Genomic DNA, 12,679 nt, shown 5'->3' with positions numbered 1-12,679 from the left:
CTAACCCACAGCACCACCCACGTCCCAAAAAAAAGTTAGGCCAAAGTAATTAAAGAAAAAAGACAACGGAAACATATTCCATTCAATTTGCCATAAACTCTCAATTTTTCAAGAAATATTCAGGGGATTGGTATTACAAGTGTGAGCAACTTGTAACTACAGTGGTACCTCAGGTTAAGAACTTTATTCGTTCTGGAGGTCCATTCTTAACCTGAAACAGTTCTTAACCTGAGGTACTTTAGCTAATGGGGCCTCCCGCCGCCGTGCAATTTCTGTTCTCATCTTGGGGCAAAGTTCTTAATCCAAGGTACTATTTCTGGGTTAGCTGAGTCTGTAACCTGAAGTGTCTGTAACCTGAAGCATCTGTAACCCGAGGTACCACTGTATAGCAGAATTTAGCGCAGCTTTAGCACTCCTTTCCATATTACCTGCAAACAGATTTCCCCCCCCCCCGGAAGTAAATTACATGGTTATGAGCACTAAACCTGCACTATATTCCACTATAGTTCCTTAAGTGGCTTTTTTGTGTTGTGTGAAAGCTCAAATATAATGCAGAACTTAACAGGAAAACGTAATGAAAACGAAAATAAACTACCCCTAGCTGGAGATCCTGGGAACTGAACCTGGGACCTTTTGCATGCAATGCATGTGCTTCTCCACTGCGAAAGAAAGTGGTGGGCTATATTGGCTCATTAGCATGGGAAATCAACAAGAGAAATGTGAATGACCCCTCTAAGATCAGGGTTTCATTTGGTTTTGGACTGAAGTGCAAAATAACCTCCTTGGTTGTAAGAAGACTGATTGATTCAAGCATGGAATATTTGCTCTCTGCCTCCAGAAAGGATAAGAATAGATTTATAATTATGCCATAATATTAATATGCAAAAACTGTGCAACACAGCTTACAGTTTATTGTTTCATGCATGTTTAGGGAAGTTTTTAATGTTTGATGTTTTATCGTGTTTTTAATATTCTGTTGGGAGATGCCCAGAGTGGCTGGGGAACCCAGTCAGATGGGCGGGGTATAAATAAATCATTGTTGTTGTTATATAGCTGATGCTCAGTTTAATATATCTGAAATGGTTGACATCTTTCGGAACAACAAATGTTAAGAAACAGAGCCTCAAACAAGTCAGGTGGAAGAAGGAGTTCTCTTGTGACCTGCCTCAGAAACAGGAAGTTCCTCAGAAAATGAGATAAAAAGGACCGTGTCCCTACACATTAATAATAAACACATTAAATGATGCATTAATAAACCCCTGTTTAAAAGCACCATTATAATATTAATGCTCTTCACACCTACAGTAGTTTGCTAATGCTGCTGAGAGTTTTCAGGAATGTTAGAGTTGCTGCAAGCGGAATCCCTGATCTGTGTAGAGTACAAATGAATGAGTTCTACAACAAGAATGAGTTCCAAAAAGTTTTACTGCAAAACAGTCTTAAGCTAATTACAAAATAAAATGTTGCAATGTGGTTCCATCCTTTCAGTCCTTAATTGCAGTCCGAGAACTTTCCTCTCTGGTCCCAGAGAGAGAACCTACGCAAGCAACTTGCTTGTTCAGGATCGCTGAGCTGAGCTTCTACTGCCGTTGGCTTCCAGTGCGTGGCTGAGATGCTGAGTTCTCCAATTTCATCTTCCTGCCGATGAGAGAGATCTCTGCTTGAGTTTCCAGGATGAGTCATCTTACCACATTAGCTAGAGACAAACCTCCTGCCTAACGCAAGCTTGAGCATAAGTTTTCAATACATACAAACATAGCATTTTATGCAAATTAAACCGATATCTATAACACCCTGTTCCCTTCACTCCTAGAGTGATTTAACATTCTATCCCTCTTCCCAGGGAGCTCTGTAAATTATAGCTCTGTAAGGAGAATAGGGAACTCCAAACTTGCATGAGCACCATGGAGCTGCCATGGAGTAGATAGTCAAAAACCAAGGGCCAGTAGGAGGAGCTCAGAAAGTTGGAGCTGAGAGATCCTAGCAGGATGGAGGGATGGATTTGGGGCCCCAGTAAATTTCTGATTCTGATGAGGGGTTCAGTGACCTGGGGGTGCAGATCCAGATACCCCATAGAAGTGCTGAGCAAGTTGTCAGAGGAGCATCCTGCCCCTACAACACTGGACTCCACTAGCCTTACCCAACACTCAGCCCCATAAGTCAAGAGTAACCAATGTGGTATTGATGGGAACATCTCTGGAGGTCACCATGTTGGCTCCCCCTGCTCTAAACCTATCCCACTGGTCTTCACCCTTAGATCCTCAGATGATGTTGGGATGCATCATTGGTCCGTTGAATAAGATGCCTGTGGATTATGGGAGTTGTAACCCTACAACATCTGAGGACCCAAGGCTGAAGATCTCTGACCAAACCCCAACATATCCATGAGATTTTTAATATTATCTTGGCTATTCTTAAAATCATACGAATGACTGTGAAGTGGTTTTCCTCTATGCTGCAACACATCACTAGACTCTACCACACATATAACAGATAACAGGTGCACTGCAAAGTGGAACTGACAGAATAAATTGCTCACAATCACTAATACAATCGAGCAAAGCTGCGAAGGATACAATTTCATTTATTGATGGCCCTGTTCTGGTCAGTTTAACACCAACATTCCCTACATGCATTGTGAAGCAGCCTAGGCTCAATGTTACCCAATCTGTGTTGAGAAGCAAATGAATTGATCTAACATGTGACACACACACACACATGAAATGTTTGCAACTGTCACCTCATATGATTCTTCGCAAGATTTCATGCCATCAGATAGCATTTGTGCCCAATAATGCTTTTGCTAATCCCATTTGGAACAAGCCATTGTTTGGTTCAAATCTGTGGACAGACTTCCTGACTGACATGGCAACCTGGGAGCTGGGAGTTGAGCATTCTTTATCTAACTTCCCAATGCACCTTGGGAGCATTTCACGATAACCCTGAAGATATATGCAAACAGGAACTGATGAGCCATTTCCATGCAAGAAATTCAATTAAATGTTTTGGTTCCAACCCAGAGATAACTTGCTACATCAAACTCTCATTGAAGCCAATGGAACTTTGCCTAAATTCCTCTGGAGTACAGCCTTTATCTCCTAGACACTTCAAAGGAAACTAACCAAACCTCAGTGTTTTTCAAGATCAAAAGATCTAACAGCTATCGAAAGAGTCCACACCCTACACCAGAGAAACTATTTGGTGAAGACAACTTGATGCTAGGCTCAGCCCTTTGCAGCTGATTTCTGGATAGAGATCAGAGACTAGGGAAGGGAGAGTTTGTCAATTTCTGTTTTGCTGTTTCTAATTTTCCAATCTTATCTTGCATTCAGTTTTCCACATCAGCTTGTGCTTTGTTTTTAAAGTCCTTGTGGAAATTAATAAGCACATTAGTGCAAATTTCTCTTAATAGGCACATGTTTGTATGCAATTTTGCCTATGCAACTCTTTCTTTTTGCAAGATAGTGCATTTAGATCTACATTATCTTCTTCTTCATCATCAGCATCATTAAAATTTGTATACCACCCTTCATATGTAGATCTTCGAGTGGTTCACAACATAAAAATACAATATTAATTTATGTATATATTTATGCACACTTTCCTGCCAACCTAGCAGTTCGAAAGCACGTCAAAGTGCAAGTAGATAAATAGGTACTGCTCCGGCGGGAAGGTAAACGGCATTTCCGTGCGCTGCTCTGGTTCGCCAGAAGCAGCTTAGTCATGCTGGCCACATGACCCGGAAGCTGTACGCCAGCTCCCTCGGCCAATAAAGCGAGATGAGCGCCGCAACCCCAGAGTCGGTCACGACTGGACCTAATGGTCAGGGGTCCTTTTACCTTTACCTTTATGCACACTTTACCTAGGGTGAATTTTGAAGAATGGCTGTGCTTCAATTCATGCATTGTTTCAGAAACTGAACCAAATTTCTCCACTCTCCCTATCAGGGACTTGAGCCATGTCTAACAATAGAAAACACGTTTTTCTCTAGAGGAGCTATATCCTCAACATTGATTGTTTACTCCCGTGTTGACTCTATTTCACCTGAGTATAAAAGCTGTCCTTAAAATTCATACATAGGGTTGCCTGTGGATTCATACATAGGGTCACTTGTGAATTGCATTTTCAAAAACCATGTCCAAACATATTGTGAGGTTTCTTGCATGAGTCCCATTTTCCATTCATTCCGATACGTGTCTCGAGCTGAGTCCAGGTCACCAGCTAGGTCTTTGGGCTCAGTGCTTCCTTTGCTTGATTATTAAGAGTTTAATTCCTCAACATTTGTACAATCTCTAAGTAAGCCAAGCCTTCAAGTTAATTGACTAACCACATGTCTAGCTCAAAAACATGTCTGGAGTATAATGCCCCACATAGACCAGGATACCTAAAAGATTGTTTCAGAGAATCAGAGAATTGTAAAGTTGGAAGTGACCCCAAGGGTAATCTAATACAATGCCCTACAATGCAGAAATCACAGCTAAAAAAATCCCTAACAGAAGACCATCCAACCTCTGTTGTCAAGCAGCTCTTACAGTAAGAAAGTTCTTCCTAATGTTCAGTCAGATATGTTATGTTAATCTCAGTTCAAATATTACTGCCACAGTATTAAATACAGGTAACTCCCCACTTATGTGGGGGTTAAGTTCTGACACCCAGTGCTCATAAGTGAAAATTGCCTAAGTGGGGAGCACCCTCTAAGCACACTTTAAGTGCCAGTGGCGTAGCGTGGGAGGTGCAGGGGGGGCCGGCCTCACCGGGCGCAACACCCCCCAACATCAGGGGGGGCGCACTCGCACTCGAGTGCTAAAATCAACGGGTTAGGGGGCGCAAATTACTTGCCTTGCCCCGGGTGCTGACAACCCACGCTACGCCACTGTTAAGTGCCGTCTCTGCAATCTCCAATCCAGCTCAAATACTGTACCAAAAACACAACTTCAAATGGAATTGAAGCTCTGGGGCTGGCAGAAGGCTGGAGGATGCATGAAAAAGCAATGGCTGCTGCAATACCGCAGGCATCAGCTGTTAGGAGAGGAGGCTGAGCAGCCTTGACAAAGTCCCATTGAACCTCCAGTCTCTTCTCCACCCTCGCTGAGGTCCTCTTGAGGCTCTGGGGAGGTTCTTTTACGAGCCACAAAGACTCTCCAGGTCTCTCCCTGCTGTTTCCTGGTATGAATTAAATTATTTAATTATATCCCAACGCCGTGCGTATAGGTAGTCACTCGTGAGTCGATCCTGCCCAAGATGGAGGCTTCCCTGTATTGCCTGGTAACTTACCAAACGAGACGTGTGTTACTCCTTAAGTGATCCTTCCTCACCAAAATCACTAATGCTCCCTCAACCAAGCCTAAGTGATGCTGAACCTCAAACATCTTGCTGCTGTCTTGGGCAAGTGACAAGTCTATTGAATTTAGGAAAAATGCAGCTTGAACTAAAGAATAAACCAACAAGTTTTTTTTATCCACAAGAGAAAATGTAGATGCATTAATGTTTCTGGTCAACATGCTGCGTGAGGCCTACAGCTCAGAAACTGTTGCGTTAATCCTCGACAAACTCTGCCAAGAGGGTTGCACTCTGTCTTTGCGGTAAACCCATTCCTTCCTGAAGAAATAATAATGCTTTAAGCCAAAAGTTAAGTTTGGTGGAAGACAGGGATGCTGAGGACATTGGTAACAGCCTTGTCCGTGAGGATCCAAAACACATATTACTTACTTTCAGCTGTGACAAAATGTTAGTCCAGCTCTTACTAGCTTGTCCTTTGGAATGAAACTCTCTCTTGGCTCACCTTGTGTCTGTGGCTGGCTGAGGAAAATAAAGCTCCCTGTTGGAATCTCAGCAGTGGATCCAACACAAGAGCAAGTGGGGTACTCTGCTAATTAAACACGTCCACGCTAATGTCTGGCTGCCAGCTGGCTGACATGAAGCCTCCTGGTATTAGTGTTACATGATGTAAGCTTAATTCCCTGTGCACTGAACAGGTGTTTCTAGAGTCTTCCTGCCCAGGTGGGTTTCTGTTGCTTGGAGTGGGGGTTGCATGCTCTCAGACTGGAGTGGCTGGGGTCTGTTTACAACTGAACTGCCTTCGCCTTCCCACACTCAGACTGGGGGGGGGGGCACAAAGCTCTTTTTTCAAGGGTTGCTAGGCCAGATGCACAACCACAGACCCTCCAAGTGCCCCTATTTTCCAGGGACAGTACCAGATTTACAGAAGCCATCCCAGTTTCTGATTTGATCCTGGAATGTCCTGCTTTTCCTTAAAGGTAAAGGGACCCCTGACCATTAGGTCCAGTCGTGATCGACTCTGGGGTTGCGGCGCTCATCTTGCTTTATTGGCTGAAGGAGCCGGCATACAGCTTCCGGGTCATGTGGCCAGCATGACTAAGCCGCTTCTGGTGAACCAGAGCAGTGCACGGAAACACCGTTTACCTTCCCGCCAGAGCGGTACCTATTTATCTACTTGCACTTTGACGTGCTTTCAAACTGCTAGGTTGGCGGAAGCTGGGACCGAGCAACGGGAGCTCACCCCGTGGCAGGGATTCGAACCGCCAACCTTCTGATCAGCAGGCCCTAGGCTCTGTGGTTTAACCCACAGTGCCACCCGCGCCCCTTGCTTTTCCTTAAGATGTCCTTATTTTCAGTGGAGGGTATGCAGTTGTGTGATCCCTGAGCCAAGGAGATAAGTAACTATACAATCTTTAGAAGCCATCTGAAGGCAGCATTGTAAAGGGAAGCTCTTCAATGTTTTATTATGCCTAGAGTTTTATTATGTTTTATTATGCCTAGAGTGGCTGGGGCATCCCAGTCAGATGGGTGAGATATAAATAATAAAATTTATTATTATTATTATTATTATTGAATAGGACATTCCTATTTTCATCAAAGAAATGGTGGAGCGTATGCAACCATAGGGTGCAGAAAAGTGGGTGACTGTAGCTCTGTGTTCACTGCATGTGTTGTTATTATTGTTGTTTAGTCGTTTAGTCGTGTCCGACTCTTCGTGTCCCCATGGACCAGAGCACACCAGGCACTCCTGTCTTCCACTGCCTCCCGCAGTTTGGTCAAACTCATGCTGGTAGCTTCGCGAACACTGTCCAACCATCTCGTCCTCTGTCGTCCCCTTCTCCTTGTGCCCTCCATCTTTCCCAACATCAGGGTCTTCTCCAGGGAGTCTTCTCTTCTCATGAGGTGGCCAAAGTATTGGAGCCTCAGCTTCACGATCTGTCTTTCTAGTGAGCACTCAGGGCTGATTTCCTTAAGAATGGATAGGTTTGATCTTCTTGCAGTCTATGGGACTCTCAAGAGTCTCCTCCAGCACCATAATTCAAAAGCATAAATTCTTTGGCAATCAGCCTTCTTTATGGTCCAGCTCTCACTTCCATACATCACTACTGGGAAAACCATAGCTTTAACTATACGGAGCTTTGTTGGCAAAGGTTGTTGTTGTTGTTGTTAATCTGGATTTATATCCCACCTTTTCCTTGGACTCAGGACTCAAGACAGCTTACACAAATTAAAACAGCACAGATAAAATAAGGGAAAGGGAAAGGACCCTTGGATGGTTAAGTCCAGTCCAAGGCAACCATGGGGTGCAGCGCTCATCTCGCTTTCAGGACAAGGGAGCTGGCGTTTGTCCACAGACAGCTTTCCAGGTCATGTGGCCAGCATGACTAAACTGCATTTGGCACAATGGAACACCGTGACAGAAACCAGAGCACATGGAAGAGCTGTTTACCTTCCCGCCACAGCGGTACCTATTTATCTACTTGCACTTGCATGCTTTCGAACTGCTAGTTTGGCAGGAGCTGGGACAGAGCAATGGGAGCTCACCCCATCGTGGGGATTTGATCTAGGCTCAGTGGTTTAAACCACAGCGCCACCTAAACACATATGCAAGCTAACAGTTAAAAAGTAACAAAACTATAATGGAATTAAATCAGTATAAAAACAAATCTGTTATAATGCAGATAGTAAAAGCAGCACTGCACTATTAGAAGTGCTTTACTTAAGAAAATAGGAGTTCCCCAAAGCCTGTTGGAATAAAACAATCTCCATCTGCTGTCAGATGTACAACAAGGAGGAAGCCAGGCTAGCTTCTCTAGGAAGGGTGTTCCAAAGTCTGTGAGCAGCCATTGAGATTAAACAATTAAACATGTGAGCAGGAGCCTGACCACGTGGCATTCTAAATTAGGTGGGGCTCTTGTGGATCATGAAAAGTCACCTTGAAATCTGATCCTTTTCAATTGCGAATTAAACCTATGTTTAAGGTGAATTTGTCCATCACATAAAAATAGACTCTGGCATTACATACTGCAAAGAGGACTTACAGAAATGACTATTACTGCGTTCATCTTATCTACCATCTATCTATCTATCTATCTATCTATCTATCTATCTATCTATCTATCATCTATCTATCATCTTCTTTTACTAAACAAAACTTATAAAGCATTTGATTGTAAGGAAAGTCTCTAAGCGGTTTACAAAAGAAAATGTAAACGGAATCATTAAGATGGTCAACCAAAGCCATTGCAAACAGGTATTTAAAAAATGTTCGGAAGATGCTTAAAATCTACAGCAGCTAAAAGCAGATAAAGCACATGTGACTTCATGTCTGGATAGGCATGTGTAAGGAACGACGTTTTGAGCAGGTACTGAAAAGAGTACAGCAAAGGTACCTTCAGAGAGATAGTGTCCAGGGGAAAAAGGAGAACCAGGCTCTCGCATTTTTAATAATTGTGCATGCAGTTGCATGCACTAATAGTGGCCTAATACAGGACTAGTAGTACATGCAGTTCTATATAGGGAACAGAGCAGACTGAACCTCTTAGCCAGATGATAAGCCCTTCTGTGAAAAGAAACTGGTGTTCCCCTGTTGGGATTTCCTCACTCACTTAACTCCTGCTCTGTCCCACCCACGCAACAGCTCCTATATACAAGCCCGCATGTCAACACAGGTGTTTGGCGAGCAGCTGTGATTACATCTGCTAGCAAGCAAGGGATCTCCGCTGTTAGAATGCGCCATGATCTCTAGCAAAGCTTGCCAGGCTGATGAATCAAGCGCCACGCCTCTTCATTTTGGGTTGCAGGGCCCGGATCCGCACGCCAAACTCGTTTGGCGGCCTTGGAGTGCTTGTGGTTTTCCTGTTGTCCAATTTCCTCACCCAGACAGTCCTAGGCTTAGGCTGCTGCTTCGCGGCCTTTAAACTCCACTTCCAGCTAATGTTACACGGCATGTCTGTTTGTTTGTTTTCCTAGCCCGCTGTAATGCTCTACAAGCCTTTATCTCCCCCCCCCCTTGACATCACAGCCGGCGGAGGTCAGGCAAGCTGTTTGAAGCAGAAGCTGGTACAACCGCTGAGGGATGGCTGGGAGCATATCAACACAAATGAAACGAGGGAGGGTCAACCCCGGCTGCACACGTGTTTACAAACTTGCAATGCCTTCTTTCGTGATGAGCAAGGAAAGTCTTTGCAAAATGGACCCCCCCAAAAAAATGTCGATTCTTCAGAAACACAAGATGCCTCTGCTGCAAATGTGCTGTTTCCTCTGCACCCCAAAATCTCCCTGGCAAGAAAACAGCATGGAAAAATACAAAAGATGTATAAAACAAATCGTAGTGTAGGAAATCCCGCCCCCTGCAATTCTGCAAATGTATTGCAAAATTATCCAGATGTTGAAATGATAGCGACACTCCTGAATGTACTCCAGAAATGACCTTAAAATATCAGTTTGAATATACAGCAGGGGAACTCCCCCCCCCCACCTTGTCCAAATGGTTTTATAAAAAGGAGGGGACATTTTATCATATGTGGTGGGATTGTAATGTAATAAAAGAAATTGGGAAATGATATACAATGAATTGAAGAAAATGTTCCACTTAACATTTGTTAAAAAACCTGAGGCATTTTTGTTAGGGATTGTAGGGAAAGACCTGCTCAAAAAGCTGAAAAACATCTTCATGTATGCGACAACAGCTGCAAGAGTCCTAATAGCACAAGAATGGAAAACTGAAGAAATTCCAACTAAAGAATCGTGGCAAGAGAAACTGATGGACTATGCAGAATTGGCAAAATTGACACATAAGCTACGGGACAAGGATAATTGTAACTTCAAAGATGAATGGGAACCCTTTACAAAGTATTTGAAGACGCAACAATGTGAATTGGACTCCTTGGCAGGTTTTGAATAAACACTCACAAACTCTTTATTGACAATAATCAGTTAGATAATTAAGGATTTATACAACTTTGTAACATGCAGAGAATAGCATTTACAGAGAAACCAAAGATTGGAACTGAGGGAAGTCGGGGGGGGTGGGGGTGAGGTTAGTATGGGAGGGTGGGGGGAGGGAGGAAAATGGGGGGGACACCAAAGATGACATGTTTTTGGATAATATGTTTTGTTTAAATTTCTAATAAAAAATTATAAAAAGAAACAAACAAATGGTTTTATAGAATCTTGGACCTGATTGTTATGTATAAATTCACATAGGGAGTAACCCTACGTACAGAATTCTGGAGTGAAGCAAGCCAGTAAGTTAAGCTGGTGCAGGGGTGCCAAATTATTGCAGAGGCTCAGGTATGCTCCACCCTGCATAATTGATCACATGACACGGTGCACGCACACCATTTGAATGGCAATGCCCATTAACTTTGGGGAGATAGCCCCCTCTAATATTTTATTGTGGAGGCCGAAGCACCCATGGCCCCTAGGAGTTGGCTCCTATGCACTCGTGAATGAATAGGGCTGGACAAACAGATGAGACGCAAGTCAAAAAAGGCAGAAGTGTCTGGGCCAAGTGCACTTGCAGGGCGTTCCACAAGCGGGGTGCGCCCCTTATTATTTAAACATGAGAGGATGATATCTTCCCCATGGTTGATCATGTCACTGTGTCAAAGTACTCTTGTGGCCCACCTGGTCTGAGATGTCGGACCGCCCTGATATAAAGGAAACAGCAGGTATTGAAAGAACAGTTTATTTCTAAACACATTGCTTGGATGTTTCCAATATGACACAAAAAAAAGGGGAATCAGCTTTTCAGTCTGGAGGAAGGAACTCCTCTGGGAACAGTAACTTGGAATGGCCTGTTCCTCTTGGAGCTGCTCTATAAGTGAAGGGCTGGTTCTCCTTTGCTGGAATGTCGAAGAGCGTCCACTCAAACGAAAAGACTGATTTCGCATTTTAGGAACAATATCTGTCACATTCAAGAGGCAATGGAGATGTGCTTGGTTGTAAAAATATTTCTGTGCCTGTTAGTTTCTGGTTTGTTCTGTAGTGTGACCCCTCTTTCCTTTAGTTGTGCCATAGATCAGTTCTGGAGCAACTGTTTTGTATGCAGAAACCCCCAAGTTCAGTCCCTATGTATTAACTGTAGGATGTAAAGGTGCAGTCAAGAGCAACATTCCAACAGAGGACTAACAGCCTCCATGTTCTAACCAGTTGCTGTGACAACCGGTTTGTCGGTTGCTGGTAGTTTTGAAAGATAACTGCTCCGTTGCAGTCACCTCAGGACCAACTTCCCTCTGGTATAGTTTATTTGCTTCTTATGTAACCTAAGCTTGCCTTCAGGTACAGTTCTGTAAACCTGAATGAATCTGAGAGTAAAATAGTTTTATATTAACATGAATCAGATTCGTGTGTGTATTCTTTAAGAGGGATTCAAAGGGATTTTTTAACCAGGAAGGCATCTTTATTAGTAGTACTCAGGGGAGTCAGCAACAAGCTGATTGCTGCATAAACTTGTAAAGGGGATTGTTTAACTCTGCTAAAGTAAACCTTCCCACATTAACCAGCTCCCCATTTCCTGAGTCTTACCAGTACAGTGGTACCTCTGGTTACATATGCTTCAGGTTACATACGCTTCAGGTTACAGACTCTGCTAACCCAGAAATAGTACCTCTGGTTAAGAACTTTGCTTCAGGATGAGAACAGAAATCGTGCAGCAGCAGGAGGCCCCATTAGCTAAAGTGGTGCTTCAGGTTAAGAACAGTTTCAGGTTAAGAACAGACCTCCGGAACGAATTAAGTACTTAACCCGATGTCAGGGAATTGGAGGCAGAGAAGGGGGAGAGAATGGGGACTTACAGAGATCAGGCTCCTTTAATTAGCAGCTGTTCTTCCTTGGACGAGGAAGGTGACGAAGGGCTGTCAGGAGGGAATGAATCTGAGAGGGGCAACTACTTCCGGGGCCCAGCCACTCTCGTAACAGAGGAAGGAAGGGGGTTGCGCTCAGGAAATGGATATGCCGGGGGAAACGGAACTGAAGTTGCCTCTTCAGTCGAGGCAACTGACTCACCATGATGGAGACGGACTTTTTTGAGCTCTTGTAAATAGCTTGAAGAAACCAATAAATCTTTGTAAATATGGCTGGATTCCTGGACTCTTATCTCTACTAGCACCCACCAATCATTCCTGACACCCGAGGTACCACTGTATTATGAATTTGGGTGATTGACAGGTGGGTTGTCCTGCCCACCTGTCAGAGTCTGTTGCACCGTGCTTCCTAAGCGCCTGAGCACCAGCTGGCTGTTGGGCACTTGGGAGCCACCGCTGTTCTACTGTAGCCCCAAGCAACTTGCTTTGAAACTGCTGCTAAAACAGAGGGGTTCCCCCCCAACTCCTTGTCAATGGAAAGTGCTTGATACTATTGGAGGAAGGTTTGTGAAACCACACGTCTCCAGAAT

General features: G+C 43.9%; 1 long non-coding RNA gene across 1 annotated transcript; it reads right to left on the bottom strand.

Annotated features, from left to right (window-relative positions):
* Nucleotides 1-1,475: 1,475 nt before the first annotated feature.
* On the bottom strand, nucleotides 1,476-12,247 carry LOC128417132 (uncharacterized). Its single transcript, XR_008331378.1, has 3 exons — nucleotides 12,081-12,247; nucleotides 5,969-6,098; nucleotides 1,476-1,634 (listed from the first exon to the last, which is right to left on the bottom strand). It is a non-coding gene; the product is annotated as an uncharacterized LOC128417132 (long non-coding RNA).
* Nucleotides 12,248-12,679: the final 432 nt, after the last annotated feature.

The sequence above is a fragment of the Podarcis raffonei genome, chromosome 7 (assembly GCF_027172205.1).
Source record: "Podarcis raffonei isolate rPodRaf1 chromosome 7, rPodRaf1.pri, whole genome shotgun sequence".
Taxonomy (NCBI): Eukaryota; Metazoa; Chordata; class Lepidosauria; order Squamata; family Lacertidae; genus Podarcis; species Podarcis raffonei.
This window is presented reverse-complemented; position numbering and strand designations above follow the sequence as displayed.